The 13,457-nt window shown below is 42.8% G+C and overlaps 1 pseudogene; it reads right to left on the bottom strand.

Moving 5' to 3' along the window:
* Positions 1 to 4,211: 4,211 nt before the first annotated feature.
* On the bottom strand, positions 4,212 to 12,389 carry LOC103737143 (annotated as a pseudogene).
* Between the last annotated feature and the right edge of the window lie 1,068 nt (positions 12,390 to 13,457).

Here is a 13,457-nt window from a genome sequence, read left to right as displayed (position 1 = left end):
CTGCAGTCATGCTTCCAGGTAACAATAGCCCAGAACATCTGTTCCAATCTCATTACAGATGCCAAAGTTGGAACAACAGCCAGGTTACTCCCAAATCTTTAAGACTCAGAAACTGAGAAATAAAAAATACATACATTTCTTTGGTTGTCACTGTTTGATTGACCAGGATCTACTGATTTCAAAGAGTAAAAGTAAAATTCCTGGATTCCAAGAAACTTAGGGTCAGTGGAGGAGAAATGGAAACAGACTAGTCAAAGCATTTCATGGTCCTATCAATTAAAACTAGGGATTTCTCAGTCACTTTGTAAAATGTCATAGTTGCATCTACAAAAGGTGACGATATGTAAATCCTAACAAATCCTGTTTGGGAGTAGCACTCTTAAGATAGCTAAAATCTGTGGCTGGTGAGACGGCTCAATGGGTAAAAGTGCTTGCTGCCAAGCCTAACAACCTGAGTTCAGTCACCAGGATCCATATGGTGGAAGGAGAGAACCAGTCCTGAAAGTTGTCCTGTAACCTTCACATATCATGGGTACCCAAGCAGTAAATAAATGTAATAATTTTTAAAGAGTATTTGTACTTTAACTAAAAGGCCAAGTGGATCCACTGATGAGCCCATCAAGCTCTGACGGCCAGTTTTCAAACTCAGGATCACACAGATGGCCCTAGTTAAACTCTGTATGACACTAAACAAAACTGAAACTAGTAAATAGGGGAAGGAGCTTTACGGGGTCTAGGGGCTGGAAGGGGCTGGAAGGGGCTGGAGAGAAATGAAAGGGAGTAAAGGGACCAGAATCTAGAGCATACATGTAAGAAATTGTAGAAAGGCCAGAATTTACTAATTAAAGAAAAAAGAAGAATGGCGAAAATCTCATATACTAGTTACTTTTCTAATCACTATGGTTAAATCTCTGACAAGAAGCAACCTGAGGGAGGAAGGACTTACTTCGGCTCACTGTTTGAGGGGATAGAGGTCATAGTGGCAGGGAAGGGTGGGAGCAGGAGCAGGAGCAGGAGGTGGCTGGTCACATCGCATCCAGAATCAGGAAGCAGAAGCACGCTGGTACGCACTGGGTTTTCTCTTTTCCCCCCTTTAATTCAGCCCTAGCCCATGAGATGCTGATACCCAAGGGTTGGTCTTGCCTTCCCAGAGGTGTGCTTAGAATCCCCAGTCTCCTAGATGGTTCTAAATTCCATCAAGTGGACAATGAAGATTAACCATCACACTCAGGTGCCCATCAACAGTCACAGATAAGCACTGTTGTGAATTCACTTTAATGCTGAGAGGTGTGAACAAACAAAAGTAACAACCTGTGTGATTGTCTCTAATATTACATAAAGTGAGAAAAGCCAGACATAGTAATATATACATGAGATTCTATTTGTATTAAATGTTGCGACACAAAAACTATAATGGAAACTGGTGCTTTCAAATTAGATACTGGAGACAAAGTGGGGAGCCAGCTTTTACTCCTGATCCTGCTGGTAGCAGGCCGAGAGGAGTAGTCTCCAAAGCCTAACCACAGGTAGTAGGTTCTTTGTAATATTTATGAATAATTCAATGGCATCCCAGACCCACTTAGCATTGGTGGGCACTGGGGTCACAGGGCGTTCCAGTCTATGTGACTGTGGACCATGCACAGGGGTCTCTACAGTACAAATTAGAAGAAGATGGGCATGAGCTGGAATTACAATCAGGGAAGCATATTTATAGAAGCAGAAGCAAAGGTTACCATGCACCTGTCTTTTTTCAGCAGACAGAAGGACTGGATATCTTTGATAACCTGTATGTGGTTTTCTTAAGCCATCAGGAAGGCTGGTGTCTCAGGCTACCTGCTCTGGGTTTTCCCTCAATTAATTTTAGTTTTCTTTCTCGGTATAAAAAGAGAAATTTGTCTAGATGCTAAGTAGTGATTCACACAGGGGACTATACGGGTTGTTTACAGGCTGCTGGTAATGTTCTTGTTCTTGATCTAAGTGCTGACATGGACCAGGTCCTGTTTGGAAAATTCTGTATGTCCACTATACTTCAACAAGTAGCTTACTTTAAAAAGGCTTATATTTGAAAAAAAAAGATAATTGTACCTGCTAGCAGAATGTATTTAAAAATGATCTTACTCTGGATTAAGGAGAAGATGGTAGATAGATGATTTCCAGCTCACTATTAACTTGCTCTGGGCTTCAGTTACTTAGTAAGAAGAAAGTATCAGTTAATGTTTGATTATATATTAACTATATCTAAAGCTTTCTGTCAGGCAAATAGGCATAGCATTTTGCTTAATTTTAAAACAGACTCCCAAACAGGTAATATGGTCCCTCTAGAAATGCAGAAGTAAAAATCAAGGCAAAATGACTTGTTGGCCAGCAGTTAACAGTGTACCTCCGCTGTGGGCTGCATTTGACTTGTTGGCCAGCAGTTACAGAGTACCTCCGCCGTGGGCTGCACTTGAGACCCAGATTTCTGGCTCCTAAGACTTCATTTTTTTCAATAATGTCATAACCATGCAAAAAGTGGGGGGATAAGTAATGTCTCATGTTCCTGTACATGATTAATGTCTATACATATTTGGCATACGTGCACATATCTGCCTCTATGTATGTGGATTACTTGAGTGTTCATGTAATAAGTTATATGGATTAGAATCTGCCTTTCTAATGCCAAGATCTACAAGGAAGCTTTAAAATAATTGCTCGTTGGCTAGGATGAGTCCAAATGCTTGTTTGGGGGCATTGTGAATTCAAACATCTGAATAAACTTCCTACCTCTGTTTTTCACCTATTTACTCAATATGAACAAGAGTTCAGGCTCAGTATGCTGGCAAGGTAACTGATCAGTGTTTACCCTCCTGATGCTTCCTTGCTTCCATTATTCCCAATTCCGACTTGGAATAGATTAAACTCTCCAATGAAGCTGAGCACATGGTTACCCAAGTAGGCGATGTTTTTTTCCTTCCTTGCAGTGTGAGGACGTAGCAGAGGGAAAACAATGCAGGAAGCCTTTAGACCAACTCTTTAAACCCAAAGCCCCTTCTGCTGCACTTTCAGGTAGGACACCAACCCAGTCTCAACCAGAAAGGAAGTTCACATGATGGGGATGTGCAGAAACAAAGTTGCAAGACATTTGGGTGACTTATAAAGGACAGCCACCCCACTAAGATACTTTCCTTTGAACTACTAAGAGAGAAATTAACTTCTGTCTTACATAAGGCCAGTGGGGGTTGTCTGTTACAGCTGCTCAGCCTGTCCCCTACCCATAATGCATGTGGCTTTACCCAAGGGATCAGTTCACACTAAGACATAAAAACATCATGGCCAATGGCCAACAGCTTGGTAGATAATGGAGTCCTTGTTTTAGTCTGTTTCTCCATTGCTGTGGCAAAATACCCTGACCAATACCAACTTGGGGAAGAAGGGGTTTATTTAGCTTACATCTCCTGGGTCACAGTTCATCACTGAGGCAGCCCAAGGTAGGAACTCAGGGCAGGAACCTGAAGGCAGGAGCTGGAGCGCAGGCCATGGAGAAATGCTGCTTACTGGTTTGCTCCCCTGGCCCCTATTCAACCTGCCTTCTTATACAACATAGGCCCACTTGCCCAGGGGTGGCACCATCCACGGTGGGCTGGGCCCTCCCACATCATTCAACAATCAAGAATATGTCCCACAGACATGGCCACAGGCTATTCCAATGGAGGCAATTCCCCAGTTGAGGCTTCCTCTACCCAGGTATGTCAAGTTGACAACTAAAGCTGTCCAGCACAGTCCTCAAATGAGAGACCGTCTGCAGGAAGAAATTCTGAGGGAGTAATTACAACCCCTTAACAGTCTCATTATGTTTATTTGTTTGTTCCTTACTACGAACTTGTAGGGAGGAATTAACTTCATTGTGTGTTGTCAGAAAAACCAGGTATCCAGCAGGTGTGTTGCACACATTGACAAGGGAAGTGGGGCTGAGAATGTTTATCATTCCTGGTGCCCCTGAAAAAGGAGGTAGCCAGCAATCCGAGGCTAGATGAAGGGGCTCCTGAAGATGCCTCTTTACTGATGCAGAGCAAAAAATTCCAAGTTAAGATATAGCCTAACCTAAAAGAAGGTAAAATAGTGCAAAAAAAATGCTAAAAGCAGTAATAGATACAGAAGGCTGAAGAGCAGAGAGAATGTGTGCACCATTTCTTGCCATCACTAAATGCTGGGAAGCAATAGGAGGCACAATTTTACTTGAGGTATGGAGTAGGAAAAAATTTGCCTTGTTGACTTTTAAACAGTATTTTATTTATTATTTTTATTTTATGAGTATAAGTGTATTGCCTACATGTACGTAAGTACAACGCCCATAGAGGTCAGAAGAGAGCGACAGATCCCCTGGGACTGGAATTACTGATGGTTGTTAGCCACCATGCTGGTGCTGAGAACAAAACCAGGGTCCTCTGCAAGAGCAGCCAGTGCTCTTAACCACTGAGCCATCTCTCTAGCCCCTGCCTTGTTAGCTTAAATTGGTGGGAGATTTTCTTTGCTCCCAAATCTGAGAGTGCTCTTGAAGAGATTATAGAATCTCTGTGACAGGGACCTTGATAAAGGAGTCTTGACAAACTGGAATTCAGGAGTCGTCATCAGCCCTGGTAAGCTCACTTTAATATCTGTTGTCCAGAGTGTTGAGTTTCCATTGCCACTCTGGGTGTCAATGTGCTCGTGTTCCACCATCATGAAGTAATCCAGGTATTCCAAGGCAGTGAAATGGCTGCTTCACCACTTGATGTCCTAGAACATTGTTACCAGGTCTGGATTAGGCACAGCATGGGAAACTATTATAGGGCCAAAGATTTTAGCTAGATTGGTATCTAGCTATCTATTTTAGTATTTGGACTCAGAACCACTCTCTGCAAGTGAATCATGAGGAAAGCTAGTGTTTCCCTGCTGGCCTAGGGCAGTTCACTGACAGCCTGGCACATGACAGCTATGCTGTTGTCTTCACCTGTTCTTTGGGTTTGATAAAGGCTTTGCTTAGCCAAAAGGCAGAAGGGCTTATTTGAGGTTTTCAGAGGAAGTTTTTCAGGAGGCTACAGATGGCTTGGATATCCTTCATAAGCCTGCCTCAGCCAGACCACTATGCTCAATCTCATTAACACAGCTGACAGTAAAGGAAATCATTGGAGAAGTCTGGAACACAGAATTGACCAAGGTTCCTACCAGGGAAGGAATGTTAGGAAGGGGACATCGGTCCCAGCATTCTTGATGAGAGACCAAATGACCATCTTGACACTTCAGAGAGACAGAATTCCCCATGGAACACAAGATTCAGGTTTAATAATCGTCTTAGAGACAAAGTCATGTAGGCACGTCCCTCCGTTATTCTGTGGTGTGCCACAATCATGTCTCAGTTCTTGGATCCAATGGCCTGCTACTCAGAGTGGAGTCACTGTTCATATGTGTGCTGGTTTGAGCAAATATCCCCCGTAGGCTCCAAGTATTTGAACACTTTGTTTTCAGTTGGTGGTGCTGTTGGAGGAGGTTTGGGAGGTGCAGTCTTACTAGAGGAAGCAGGTCACTAAGTGTAGGTTTTGAGAGCTCATAGTCACGTCCCATTTCCAGTCTGTCTCTCTGCTTCTGGTACCTACTTGAAGGTGTGAATGCTCAGCTTTCTGCTCCAGTTGCCTCCTGCTATGCCTCCCCCACCATGATGGGCTCTTATCCTTCTGGAACTATTAGACAAATTAACTATTCTATAAGTCGCCTTGATCTTGGTGGTTTATTATAACAACAGAAAAGTAAATGATATATCAGGCTATGATGGACCTGATTTCCTTTGACTCATGGTACAAGATGACAATGTCTCAATAGTAGACACAGCTTCAATGGTACCACCATGGGGGACACTGTAGTTTTGGCAACTTCAGGTTCATTTCCCTAGTCTGTCATATACCCAATGGAGGGAGGTTTTTTTTTTTTTTTATTCACCATGCCCATAGCTGAGTGCTTTGGGCAGACTCCCATGCCAGACTCCAAAAATCCACAACACTGAGAGTGTGCATATTGGGGGGCAGGATCACCCCAATTTACAGTCTGTCTCTTTTGTTTGGTGTTTTTTTTTTTTTTTTTTTTTAACAGATCCAGGAGGGCCATAAACCAACTTCTGGCTGTTGGAATTCTGTTTACATCAAATAAGAATACTGTAGTGTTATTCAATGTGCAAACTGTAGTGTTTTACATAAAATAAAGTTTGGCTTTTAAAAAATAAAAATAAGTAAAATAGTGCAAGAATTTAAGTAACCCTTTGAAGGAATGACTTTTATAAATGGACAGAATCTGGACCAATGACTTTTAATTAGCTTTTACCATGTGCTCTTGTGTCTTGTGACTTGGGGACCTGATCTCATGTCCTTGGCAACCTCAGTCTGGTACCAAAGAGATAATGAATGAACATGGATATACTTGAGAACATAACCAAAGCTGAAAGGAAGTGCACCCATCGCCACTGAACACAATGAAGATCGGGAAAAGATGATTGACCTTGGATGAGTGAGGATCTCTAGAACTAGGGATGAAAAGGACAGAGGGATGATTTGTTAAGATTAGGGGGGAGTCAAGCTTGTACTTCCCCAATTGAAGCTGGAGAAACCATTTTGAATAAGATTATGGGTGGAGACTGACAGGGGACAGAATTCCAGAAACAGTTCCAGAGGCAGTTCCATCAGTACAGCTCCAGGAGACAGAGGATTCCAAGAGATCTCTAGGGGAACGAGTGTCCTCCAAGTTCAGGGCCATTCTTAAAAATGAAATGTCAGAGTCAGGCTTTTTGTACAGATGATTACAATGCTGGCATAGTAATGTCAAAATCAGATTAGCCTTCTTTCTCTTGTCAACTTTGGGTTAAGTTGAAGTAACCAGGCAACCTCTGACTATATCGTAGACTTTGCAGTTTAAGTTACATCTTAATATAATTGCATGATTGATGGTGCCTTAAGAAAAATTTATGATTTTTTTTTCTTCTCATAAATGGAGAAACTATATCACACAGACGTTAAGCAACTTGATCGTGGTGGCAAAAGTGATATCATCCCAGTCAAAATCTCAGGTGGAGCATCCCTAATCCAAAAATTAAAAAAATTAAGAATGTTCCTCAGAGGATTTTGGATTTTGAAGCACTTTTGTATTTTTGATTTTCAGATAAGGAATGCCCAACAGATGAATTACAATGCCCACATAACTCTGAAAGATGTTCATGCCTACATTTTTTGGATAAGGAATACTCAGCTATATTTTGAATGTTTTGAAGAGTAGATAGGTATTTCAACTGAATTCACCTGACTCTAAATCCATTCTTCATCTTTCCCTCTTTGAATTCCCTGTGTCTGACTTTGCCTGGGTTAAACCACCCAGTGATGCTGATGGATCCCTTGCATGGCACTTCCTCTGTGCCAATGATGCTTCTACATCCTTTCTATGTGCTTTTCTGCTTACCAAAGACCTCCTAGAATACAGCTGTAGTTGAACAAATGCCATATCATAGAATTCTCCATTTTCTGATGGCACACACTGGAGGGCAAACCTCCGCCTCCTTGAATCTCCAAATTCACCTGATACAATTTCACCTTCTATTCAACTTTACATCTTTTCAAACACCATTGGTGGATACACCCATGAGTCCTTACAATATGTGTGCTCTTTCACTGAATTGACTCAATAAACTCAATTTTGTTTAACTACAGTTGTGTTCCATGTGATCTTTCTGGGAAGAAGGAGGCAAAAAAATGTAATTAGTAGAAAAGTAGCAATCACTCATATTAGCAGGGAAAGAAATGTTTGTTACCTTTGTGGTTTATTTCTTAACAGTTTCTTTGTGCTTAGAAAACAAAGAAATTGTCTTCCTGTTTTTCTGTTGCGAGATTATTTGTTTCACAGGAGAGCACCACAACCTAGCTGTGAAAGTCAGTCCAGCACCAGCAAAATACTTCAAGCTCATGCAGTTTAGAGTACTACAGGCAATGAGGCGCTTGCCTTTTTATTTTTATTTTTATTTTTTTTCTCTCTCGCTCTCCTTTATTTCCTCGCCACAACAAATGTAAGGGCTAGATTTGACCAGCATGCACATTCGAAAGATGAAGAGCATGAGACACAGAGGACTGGAGTAACTTTCCAGGGCTACAAAAGCTAAAAGCTAACATGCAACAGCTGGGGTTGGAATTCAGCGTGACCTCAGAACCAGAGATACTTCATGTGTGCTGTGATTCCATGGGGGCAGAGCCTGCTCCATTCCCCACAAGACCTGAGGAGGTGACCTGCTCAGTCCTAGGTTATAAGCCACTGATTCTCTAGTTTGCCTAGTTACATGCCACTGGACTCCACAGATTCCCCCAGTACGGGGCTTTTTCCCTGGAAAGCTACTGGAATTCCTGATTCTGACAGCCCGCCTGGACCACTTGGTTTTGCCCAGCCCAAGCTTTCTGGAAACCTGCTTTGCCTGCTTCACTGGACACCCGTCACCACTCTCCAGGCCTCCCCAGTGACCTCCCCACCCTGTAAGTGAAGCTTGTTTCTGGAGGAGCTGTGCTGAGGGCCTGCCCAACCCCAAATGTCTATTGTGACATTCTGAAAGAATCTGACTAAAGCCTCCTGGGGTGTTTGTTTGCCCTGCCTGTAAACTTGGAGGCTAAGTGGTCTAGGAGAAAGAGCCAGTTGAGTCTGTACATAATAGATATGTGTACTTGCAGCAAGTCACTTAACCTCCCTGAAGTTTATCAGCTGAAAAAATAAAACCAACGATGCCCATTTCATAATGATATTAGAGGATTGTATAAGTCGTGTATGTTATATGTGCATTCAGCATAACATTGGGCACAGTTGAGGAAGACCTCTATCTCCTACATGCGAATGTTCTAAGCATGGCATTTTATATGTTTTGGATTCTATTTTGGTAGGAAAAGAGGAAAAGATTTAAGCTTCACATTTTTTGATACGAAACAAAGAACATGAACAAAGGAGGTCAAAACAAACTGTAAACCATCATATGCAGGGAACACCCCTGTGGTAATCTTCCCTTTTTTAAAAGATAGAAGTAACATCAACAGATGGGGAGTGTGCGTCTATGATTTAAATTGCTTTCCCATCTTGTGCTAGTTGGGTGACCACAGGCTAGGTGCTTCACCTCTCTGGATTTTTCTCTCTTCACAGGAATTACACTGCTTTGTGCAGGTACTTTGAGCTTTGCACAGACAGGGTATCTTTGGAGTGACTGAACCATGACAGACTTTCAGCCAGTGGGTCCTTTCCATCCTTCTACCCTACCACTGTGTTGCTGTTTTATAAAAAAGACTGAATGGGGGCTCTAAAAACAGCTCAGTGGTAGCATACTTGCTTAGCACGTGCAAGGCCCTGGATTCAATCCCCAGCATGGGGCAGGGGCAGGCTGTTTCTAAGTATGGTGTGTTAGTACAGCTATTTCAGACTTCAGGGTGCTCACGGGAGTAAGGAGAGAGGCCAGCCCCTGCCAGCGTGTAGTCTTCTGTGGAGTTCCAGTGTCTGAGGTCCTGGGGATGGAATGTAGTGAGTGTGACAGGACTGTATTTGACACCAAAACATCTCCATTTCAAATACAATACTGACATTCTGTGGGCTTGGACAAACCTTTTAACCTCTATGACTTTTTTCTATCCCGCTTCAATAGCAAAAAGGAAGATTTACCAGCCGAAGGTCTTGCACTTTTCCTTCACTTGGTCTTATAAAAGATTCTCCATCATAATGTTACTTCCACTTTGCAGAGGGGGAAACACAGGTTTCAACAGGTTTCAGGGTTTGCCTAGGCTACATGGCCCGACTCATAAATATGAATCCAGCACTCAGACTTCAGAGCTGGTGCTTAACTTTACTTGAGTATATAAGCCCCTAAAGACTTCCATCTCTTTGCCTGAAATACCAGAGAATAAACTGCTCCATTTCCTGGGTGCCCCATGGATGTGAGTGTGGTGCACTTTGTTAATGTTGAAACATGCTGCAGAAGTATGATTGCCCCATTCACTGTGGCTAGGTGGTGGGAGTGGAGGGGAAGACAGCATTGGGACAAAAGTCCCAAGCAAAGATGTTTCCCAAATGCAAATTTCAGTTCTAAATATGGACCATCTTTCCAGGAATATGTAAGAGTGACCTGGACTTTCCGTAGAAAAAGAGGACAGCAACAAGGCCCATTCATCATATGAGTAATAACTTAGCTCTCAGTACCTGGAGCTCCTGGTACAGGGCTCCTGTCAACTCTGGGGTCTCCTCATCCTCGTCTCTTCTCCAGCCACCATTTCTGTTTCAGATTCAGTGAGTTGTGAGGTTTCTGTGAGGTTACCAGAGCCTTGCTTGACCTGAATATAGTCAACTTTACCACAGCCCCTGGGGCTGGGGTGGATATGTAGGGAGAACAGTTGTCCTGAATTCTGGCTCAGAGTGCTTCAACATCTGTTGAAAACAAGGGAGTTTACCACACAGCCCTCTCACAATGAAGCATGCAATTAATGCTTGGCTTCCTGAAGCGAACTTTCTAAAGAAAAACACCATTTTTAAATGTCTCTTTTTTTTTTTCTTTCATCCGTCCATCTTTCTAATAGAGTGTGCTCTGAGGCCAAAAAGTCCTTGGTTCCCCTTGGACACTGTTGTTTCAATAACCTGGGTCAAAGCAGGAAAAATGGGCTCTCACCATACCCTAGTGTTACTTCCACCCTGCCTGGGTGCAGAATGAGCCAGACCAAGGCAAAGTGCTGACACAAGAAGAGTGGCTTCTAGGGCTCTTCCTGTTACCGCCTTGCTCTGAGAGACCAGAGGAGCCTTGTTTCCTCAGGAAATGATACTTGAGGGAGGTGGTCTGGAGACAGGGATACTATGATGCCGTCTCGATTTTCCCACTCCTTTAAAACCTACAGCCTCACAATCCAAAATCTGGTCCAGGACCAGTGACTTCACCATCATGAAAGAGCTTGAAATAAATCATTTGAAATACAGAATCCCAGACCCCACCATAGCTGGTTGATCTGAATATGTACTCCAGGCTCCTACCTAGGTTCCCATGAAGTCCAAAGCCCTAAAGAACATCTTTTGGAAGTCCATATCCTTCCCAAATACCGATGCATTCTCCAAGACTCACATTCTCATTGGGAGCAACTGCTTCCTTGCATGGTAATGGGTTTGTTTGATTCTCCCTTGCTCTTTGGCTCTCTCTCTCCATTCCACATTATCCCAGATGAGAAACTTGACCCTCAAAAGCCAACTCACACAGAGTATAGAGATCTTCCTAAAATATGGGGAGTAGGAGGAATAGAGTAAAGCAACCACTTTATTTTCCATTTATATTGAAGTTTTGCCTTATTTTTATGGTATGGTCTCATGTAGCCCAGACTGGCCTCAAACTTCCTGTGTAGCCTGGAAATGACCTTGAACTTCCGATCCTCTTGTGTACACCTCCCAGGTACAGGATTACAGGCATGTAGCACCATACCTGGTCTATGCAATGTAGGGATCATGCATGCTGGGCAAACACTATCAAGTGAGTTGTACCTACAGCCTGAAGTCACTGTTCTTTGGGGAATGTTTCTCTGGCCCATTCACTACAGATGTTCCTTATCCTACCACCTATCCCTGGGTAACCCCTCCCCACCTCTCCTTCTCAGCTGGCCGCAAGTACCATCATGAGCATGTGGACAGCATCATGAAACTTCTATTCAGAATTCTTTCCAAAGATTCCATCTACTCTACTCCCTGGCAAATCCCATCTCAGCATATTCTAAGCAAGCTCAGCATTGTCAACTGATTACCTTTTTCCAAGGCTCCTATAAATCCCCTTGACTATGAAAATAGCTGGAATCACCACAGCGTGTCTTCCTCTCCTCCCCTCCTTTGCCCCTGAAGGAGTACTTTCAAGAGAGAGTGTCTGTTGAGTTGTCTCCCAAGGCTCATTTCTTTCTTGCTTTATACTATTGGAGGCAGATTCCAGAGGATGTGGCTCTGCTGCATGTGTCTTCTTCAGAAAATCCAAGTAGAAGGAGCAAACCCTATTTGGGAAATGATATTCCTGTGGTATGGAAAAAAGGATGGCTAAAATTTGGACTAGTTCCTCATACTTCTGCTTATACTCGGACAGAATCACACCCAGTTAGGATCCATTGGCTAAAGCAAGCCATCTACCTGTATCTGTGGCTTTGCTTTCTGAGCTTTCAGTTAATCATGGTCAATTGAAGTCTAAAAATATTAAATGAAAAATTCTAGAAGCAAATAATTCAGAAGATTTCACTGCAATTAACTCTGAATAGGATGATGAAATCTGTCCCATCAGAATGTGACTCATTCCTCCATTTAGCTTATCCCCATCAGCTGTATATGCCCCATAGTACCTACCCATCCTTATACACTTTGAGTATCATATTGCAGTGCCTGTGTACAAAGAACCCTCCTTTTACCTAATAATGCTGCAAAGCACAAGAATCGTGATGCTGGGAATTTGAATATACTGAAGAGTCACCCCAAAGTGTTTACTTTAGGTGTTACCCCAAATTAACACAAAGAGAACAGTGAATGTAGGAAAATAAGGTATTAGGGTGGGAAGACCCTATTAACATAGTTTTTATTGCAATAATTTTATTTTATCATTAGTTACTGTTGTTAGGCTCTTTTCACACCTAATTTGCAAATTAAGCATTGACTATATATATATATATATGAAAAAAAGAGGTCTAGAATTCAGCACTCTCCTCGGTTTCAGGCATCGATAGGGAGTCTAAAAACATATTTCCAAAAAATAAAAGGGGGACTATTATATGGAAAAGTACATTCCTCCTTTACAGAACCTCCAAAACTCCCAGGGCAGTCTCTAGGTGTGTAGAATTGTCTCACCAGGAGGAGGAATGAGGAAGATCTCTGATAGAAAGAAAGACTTACAATGCTCACTGTGTGAGGCTAGCTCCATTTGCAGAAAGACGAGTCGGAAAGATTCTCAGATATGCTCCACCCTGGAGCACCAATAGGAGCTGGCCTCAAGAGAAGGAGCCAGAGCAGTAAGGAGAAACACTGACTTCGGGGAAAGAGAATATCTGCAGAGAATCTGCTTCAGCCATTCCAGTGCTTGAAATGGCTAAGAAAAGACTCTTCCGGATCACCTCTCCACTAGAGGGCTTTCACTTGCTAGTGACCTTCCTCCAGAAATCTACAGAATGAGTTCCCCACAGCAGGGTCTATACACCGTAACCCTACTCCTCTGCCTTGTTTGACTGGATCAGGGAAGGCCTCTGACCCAAGCTAGTCTACCCAGAATCCCATCTGTGGTTGTGGGAAATCCAAGCAGAAGATCAATCCTTCCTGTCCTTGGCCTGATGTGGAGTGGGGAGTTCTGGAAGCTCCCATTCCTCCTCCCATTATTTAGTCAGTAGCTCAGAAGAAGTCATTCTGAAGAGAAAAAAGGTCAAGATATCTCATCAGCTCACAGGAAAGAAGAA

This window comes from Nannospalax galili, unplaced genomic scaffold, assembly GCF_000622305.1.
Source record: "Nannospalax galili isolate Female #2095 unplaced genomic scaffold, S.galili_v1.0 scaffold718, whole genome shotgun sequence".
NCBI classification, from domain to species: Eukaryota; Metazoa; Chordata; class Mammalia; order Rodentia; family Spalacidae; genus Nannospalax; species Nannospalax galili.
This window is presented reverse-complemented; position numbering and strand designations above follow the sequence as displayed.